This window comes from Taudactylus pleione, unplaced genomic scaffold (genome assembly GCF_031769625.1).
Source record: "Taudactylus pleione unplaced genomic scaffold, aTauple2 ptg001314l, whole genome shotgun sequence".
NCBI classification, from domain to species: Eukaryota; Metazoa; Chordata; class Amphibia; order Anura; family Myobatrachidae; genus Taudactylus; species Taudactylus pleione.
In genome coordinates this window covers 3,031,385-3,039,188 of record NW_028285714.1, presented here as the reverse complement: position 1 = coordinate 3,039,188, position 7,804 = coordinate 3,031,385, and positions in this window count along the sequence as shown.

Here is a 7,804-nt window from a genome sequence, read left to right as displayed (position 1 = left end):
CATCCTGGATGAAAACCTGCTGCAAAGCGCTCTTGACCTCAGACTGGGGCGACTGTTCATCTTTCAGCAGGACAACTACCCTAAGCACACAGCCAAAATATAAAAGGAGTGGCTTCAGGACAACTCTGTGAATGTCCTTGAGTGGCGAAGACTTGAATCCAATTGAACATCTCTGAAAATGGCTGTGCACTGATGCTTCCCATCCAACCTGATGGAGCTTGAGAGGTGCTGCAAAGAGGAATTGGCAAAACTGCCCAAAGATAGGTGTGCCAAGCTTATACAATCATATTCAAAAAGACTTGAGGCTGTAATTGCTGTCAAAGGTGCATCAACAAGGTATTGAGCATACTTATGTACGTGTGATTTTTGTGTTTTCTTTATAAAATTTGCAAAAATCGCAAAAAAACTTTACACGTCATTATGGGGTATTGTGTGTAGAATTTTGAAGACAAAACATGAATTTATTCCATTTTGAAATAAGGCTGTAACAACAAAATGTGGAAAAAGTGAAGCGTTGTGAATACTTTCCGGATGCACTGTACAGTACTTACTTGGGGAATTTTACCCTACATAGTTCTTCAATTATTGATTCATTTAAGGACTTGGAGAACAATATTTTTTTTTCTGGGATTTTAAACTTCACCTTTTCTTGATGCATCTTATTTTAAAGAATTTCAATAAATTATGTCTTAATATTTAAACTACACTTTTTGTAAATTTATTATGCACACATTTAATAAAAATACCAGCTCAAATGGTGGTAGAATAGCACAAACTTTTTTTTTTTTTTAATCTATTAATGTACTTACAGAATTTTCAAAATAAAATTGAACTTTGTATTTTTTTTTTAAACCACCTCCCAAAGATTAAATGTTTCTAATTGAGTTCCATGGTCATGCAAATTTTTATAAATTATTAATTCTTATGCTGGGCATACATCATGTAATTATCGGTCTGGTTGAAATGAAAAATTTTGTAGTGTATGAGAGCAAATGACAATCTACTATATACGCACAAACACAGGACAACAGACAAATGATCGTTCAGACAAACTGGTTAAATCAAATGAATTTAACCGGTTTGAACAATTGTTTTTGTTAGTTTTACAATGGTTGGAACCATAAGGTTGAATGTTATTTGCGCTCATACATTACCAGGTTTCTCCTTCATCCACTAGGGCACACTAGAAGCTTCAAGACAGTGGGGTATAGACTGTGCCCCCTCCCCTCCTACAAGCCCAGTCCTAGTTTGTGCCCGAGGGGAGCTGGTTGTGTTTCACACTCCTCAGGGTTTTGTAATTAGAAGTGCTGAAGTACAGAAGATTCAAGAAGACAGGCAGTAGCACTTTGCCTGGGGTCCCTGACTACAGAGACCTCAGTCTCCACTTGATGCACTATGCGCGCTGCAAGCAGCAGCATGCAGGACCTTATCTACACACACTGCATGAAACTGGTAGCCTACCTGGACTGTAAGTAATACAGTGGGGTTTAGGCTGGTCAGGAGAGTATTTAAAGCAGATAAGTAACTAATTATCAATGGTTATTTCTTTTATATGCCTAGCGTTTTCTGACACTGCTAGGAGCGCTATTAGGGCAAATGTGGCTCTCTCCTGACTATAATCTTTTTCACCTTGCGTATGTTGTTTGTATGTAGCCTGAATGGCAGATCTAAGGCGGCTCAAGTTATTTACCTGCAAAAAGTGTAGATATTTACACGGGCAGTCATCTACCTCCTGATTGTGTGACATTTGTAATTCTGAGCAACGATCAGGGATGTCAGAACCACCGCAGGTTACATCCGTTATGTCCGCTCTCTTTGCTGAACTGGAGGCTTCTTGAAAAGAAAAAGAGTCTTCCAGATCAGCGCCTCTAGAAGAACCAGCATGGGCAAGGTCCTCAGCAAGATCCATGGAGGGGATTTCAAAAGCCATGACTCTACGGGAGCCACTCCTCAGGTCAAGAGACTGTTACCCTCCAGTCCTCCAATCGGAGGATATGCCAGTTTTAGAAGAAGGCGAATATGCTCCAGATTAGCCTAAAGAACTCAAGGAGGAATCTGAGCAGGTATCTGAGGGGATAGAGGCTTTAATTTCTGCAATCCGCCAGGTATTGTAGATACAGGAGGAGGACACAGGTCCTGTTTGACAGTCTTTCTAAAGAAACAAAGACATGCTATTGCTTTTCTGGTCTCAGAAGAGCTGGATTCTCTTCTGATGTCAGCTCGGGAACATCTGGATAAAAAGAATATCAGATGTCCAGGTGGTTATTATCCTTTTCCAATAGAGAGCAGAAAATGTTGTAGATGGTAGATCCATCGGTATCATGGTTGTCTAAGAAGACTATGCTACCAGTTCCTGGGGCCACGTCTTTGAAAGACATCTGAGTGCAAGAATTTATTCCGTTAGAGTATATAGGCGAAGCTGCGACTTACCTGGGTGAGGCGTCCAAAGACGTTTGCAATATTGCATCCAGAACTTCAGCTCTGTCAATTTCAGCATATAGGGCGCTGTGGCTTAAACAATGGCAGGCGGATGCAGAATCCAAGAAAGCTGTGGCATCACTTCCATTCACGGGAAGTGTATTATTTGGAGCAGAACTAGATAAATGGATTTACCTCCTGTAGCTTGAGAAATTCACTAATCTTCCTTCTGCAGCTCCTCCTCCTAGAAGATTTTACTTGGGACCCTCGTTTCGGTCCTTTTGTGCTCTGGGATGTTCACGTGGTCACTTTTAGAAGAGGATCATCAACTTCACGTGGTTCCAGAGGTCGGGGCAGAGCCGCAACCATCTCTACTCCAACTTGAGGTTAAGTCCACTACTTTCAGTTTCTACCACCTCCTGTTTCTTACCACAGGTTTGCCAGTTTCCGATGACAGGAGTTTTACAGCAAGCTATAGACAAGCATCTGTCCGCCAGAGTAGTGGTCCACGTTCCCATCTTTCATCTGCAACCTACGCAGAGGCTACAGTTTCTGGGAATGATCATTACACCTTATGTCAGCGAGTGTTCCCTCAGGAAAAAGACAGTGGAGTACATTAACAGACAAGGCGGCACCAGAAGTTGAGCAGCTATGAAAGTAGTAAGCCGGATACTAACCTGGACGGAAAGGATCGCAATGGCAATCTTCATTCCAGGCGTAGAAAATTGGGAAGCAGACTACATCAGCCGGCAGGATGTGCATCCAGGGGAATGGGCACTACATCTGCAGATTTTCCAACAGCTGGTCCAATGGTGGGGTCTTCTAGGGGTCGACCTCGTGGCATACAGTCAAAATAATCAACTGCCTCTCTACTGCTCTCGGACAAGAGACCTGGAGGCAGTGGACACACTGTCAACTCCGTGGCAGTTCCAATTTGTCTGTTTCCTCCATTTCCTCTTCTCCATCACATTCTACAATGCATCAAAAGGACGAAGTCCAAGGTTCTATTGGTAGCTCCGGATTGGCCTTGCAGAGCTTGGTATTCCAAACTTCAACTTCTGCTGCTCGATGATCTGTGGCCCCTTCCTCTGAGAGTAGATCTCTTACCACAAGGTCCTTTAGTCTAGCCAGACTTAAATCGGCTACGTTTGACGGCGTGGCTGTTGAAAGGGCCATCCTGAGACGTAAAGGGATCCCATCCAGGGTAATCCCTACTATGCTTAGAGCTCAGAAGGAAGTTACTTCTAAACATTACCACCGAATTTGGAAGACTTATGTTTCATGGTGTGAATGTAGAGGGCTCTTCCTACAGTATTCAACCTAGCCAGACTTCTGCAAGCAGGTTTCTCAGCTGGTCTGTGGTTGGGTTCTCTGAAACTTAAAATTTCAGCTCTGACTGTTTTCTTTCAGAAGAAGCTGGCCTTGATACCGGAGGTACAGACTTTTCTACAAGGTGTGATTCGGTTACAACCTCCCTTTGTTCCTCCTATGGCTCCATGTGATCTTGTACTTTCCTTTTTTAAGTCTCCTCTGTTCGAACCTTTGGAGTTAAAATATCTTTCGTGGAAGGTAACACTTTTTCTTCTAGCACTGGCCTCAGCCAGGAGTTTATCGGAACTAGGAGCTCTATCCTGTCGTCCTCCATACTTGGTATTTCACGAGGATAGAGCAGAACTCCGTACAAGAATGGACTTTCTTCCAAAGGTTGTTTCGGCTTTCTACATCAACCAATTCACTTTCTTCAAGATCCTTGGATGTTGTCAGGGCTTTTTGTATTTATGTGGAGAGGACTGCAGCCATATGTAAAACAGACACTATTTGTTTTGTATGATGTGCTCGTCCTGGTTGCCCAGCATCCAAACAGTCGCTGGCCCGCTAGATTCATCCGACCATCAGACAGGCGTATATGGCCTCATCTAAGGAGCCTCCAACTTCTATAACAGCACATTTCACTCGCTCTGTGGGTTCTTCATAGGCGGCTACTAGCGGGGTTTCCATGGAGTCACTTTGCCGAGTGGCTACTTGGTCTGGCCGACATACCTTTATTCGTCTTTATAGATTTGACACGTTTGCTGCCTCTGAAGCGCAGTGTGGCCAGTCTGTTTTGCAGGGTTCTCTGCATTCTTCCGCCATGGTTGGGAGCTCTGGGACGTCCCTATTGTATTGAAACCTCCAGTGTCCCCTAGTGGATGAAGGAGAAAATGGGATTTTGGTACTTTACAGATAAACCCCTTTCTCCAAATCCATAGGGGACACTGGACGCCCACCCTGCGCTGTTTTTTCCTATAAGGGTTGTTATGGCATGTTATGATTGTTAGAGAACTGTTTGATGTCTCTGGTTGTGTTAATGTTATTTCAACCTTTTCATATGTTCTGTGGACTTGCTTCGCCTCCTCCTCTTCCGTTTGTCTTTTTCTTGCCTGCCCTCGGGCAGTTTCAGAGCAGTGGCAGAGACTTCCCTGATTGGCCAACCACCCGCTCTATAAGGCAAGTAGGATGTCTATCAATCGATTAATGCCATAGATGATTCAGAGGGTTAACAATCAATTGGCACAAAGAAGATCTAGGCTTTTAAGCGTCTTAGTCATCACAACAGCAATTCAAAGACACAAAAACATTATAAACCAGGAAGGCAAAGACAATTTTATTTCCACATCTAAGCAGCCACTTGGGGCCTTTATTCTTATTTAAATGGCCCCACCAAGTGTCCATAGTGCCATAAAAGGGACAAGGGGGGGGAATCATACACCGTGAAAACAGCCACCATTCAAAATTAAGAAAGTCCATATGAAAGAAACACAATGACTATTGCCAGGATCAGTCCCATGTAAGAGGCAGAATTATGAGCTATGCACACATTCAATTAAAAATATGTATTCTAGACATCAAAAAGAATGGTCACTATTTAATTTGCAGCTCAGTCTTTATATGCAGATATATGCTAATGCTACATCCAAAGAAATTTTTAGAGATGACTAAAGACCGTCTGCAATCTGCCGCTTGCATACAAAGATGCACCATCGATCTTCTAAGCAACTCTATAGGTACACAGACGCAGTCTCTATCTGTGACATGTTTGTGTTTGACTTACCTTTCAAATGCACGCTGACTGTCACTCTGCATCCAAATGTCACTGTGACCGCCGTTGGTAACCATTCTCCACACGTGCGCAGTATATAAAACAGCTCAACTGCACGAACTTTGGCATAGTCTCCACCTCAGAAACAGGCACAGTGTTTCATCAGTATCCAAAAGGAAGTGCATTTTTACAGAAGACTCCTATACACAGAACTAAAGGCATTGCAGAACAGCCTGCACGGTATAATCAAAATCTGTGTAGTTGCCCGAGTATCTTCAGATCAGAAGGGCAAAAGCTTTTATTCCAAACTATTTTTGTCAAAAAGCCATTGAGAGCCTTTCGTACCATTCTAAAGCTGAGGAGGGTAAAACAAAAGTTTGTCAATGCCAGAGTATTCCAAATGGAATCCTTGAACTCAATCTTCTTGGCTACCAGCAAAAAGGAATTACAATCCCACTAAGATTTGTAACATACTTAATGTTAATAGCAGCTCAGGAGAGGAATTGTCTGAATAACACAATAATAAAATTTTCAATTGTTGGTCTTTTGACCTGGTAATTTCTTCAAGAATCTTTTAAAAAAAAGGTTGTTACCTCACAGCAAATGCACTTCTAGGGCAACAAATACCATACAGTACAAAGTGTCGAAGTCGGATGATTGGCTGAGACCAGATCTTAAAATTAATATCTGCACGACGCCATCTTGCGGAGCCTACACTATACCTTCGTGTACAGCGCTAGGTTATGATATCATCTGCCACTGCCCTGTATTAAAAGTCCTCACAAAACAATACATACATTTATTAGAACATACTGTATAATATGAACAACTCCGCAAAGCACGTACCATGGTGTACTCCACAAACACGTAGACGCACAACGCCTACTAGCGTCTTTACTTAAATATCCCTACACTTACACATTGCACACTTACACTGAAAGGTTCCCTAGCATTAAGGTTAATATCCAAGGTTTTATTCGTTATCAATTATGTTGTGAAATGAATGTATTTGTGATCTAAGGTTTAGTACATAATAAGCAGACTGTGTTTGGTGCCATTCTAAACCACTGTCAATTTGCAGATCTCCGGTTCCATTGGCAAGGAGATCGCAACATGCGTCTGCAAGTTATGAAGTATGGAGAATTAGGTGATAGAATGTACTTTGTATGTAGTGTCTATTGATTACTTATTCAGCGGAAAAACACAAAGACGTTGGAGGGCTGAACTCCTACTGCACAAATTGACCTATGAACTGTACCATAACAAAAGAACCAAGAGGAAGAACCAATGGGATTATGCCAACTCGTTCCTATTGTATTGCCTACTCTCTGTGAGGGTATATATTCAGGCACTCTATTGCCAGTAGTCAGTCATCTTATTCTTTCTTTTGAGATGGAGGCTTCACCGTTGATGCCAGGAAATCTGGATCCAGAGCGCCTGCGTATGTATCGACTGTACCTTGTAAATGTATAGTCTTTTTGCGCTAATTGTATTTTAGATCAAGGAGTGTAACTGAATGTTTTTACATGAATAATAACTTTTTGTGCTTTGGAACCACACTCAAAGTCTGGAAAGCAATTATTTCTTGTGCGACTCGTAACGCTAAATAGCGACATTTGGGTATAAAGATTATTAGGTATTCATAACTGTTGGAGGAAATGTGCTTCTAAATACAGCACCTCATCTATTAAGTACTGTTTTATCACTGGACAACAGCTGTTGGGAATGTTCTCCACAATAAGAAAAGTTCCCTGGGCAAAATGGCACATGCACAGTCTCCAGCTAGAATTTTTAAATTAGGTGGAATCACAAACAGGCTTCACTAAGCTTATCTGTCTGTCATGAACTACCAATAATTTTATAATATAGTGCTTATAGTGTGTACCAGCTCCCCCCCCCCCCCCCTCTCCTTTTTGCTGTAGAACTACTGGTCTCAGCATGGTAGCACCTATTATCATGTTTAATATTAGGATGTGCAGCATAGCCCCTCCCATTTCCTGTGTGTGTGTATTTAAGGTACATTCTGAAGGTGAGACCCCTTCTTTGGCCTAGCACTGCCCCAGGTGATTTTAACTGGTATGGGTCCTTGCATTGCAGTACACACATCTAATGGGCTCTATGATAGGTAAGACCTAGATAAATTAATTAGTGTATTAGTATTAGAGATGTTAGGGACCCACCTGTATAAGGTTCACCGTGACGTGGTAGGTGGGCAAACATCTTTGGCCAAACATGTACTAAGAAACCTTACATTTAAAACCATGTTAATTATTGCAGTCTATTATAGATATTTTGATCATTTGTATT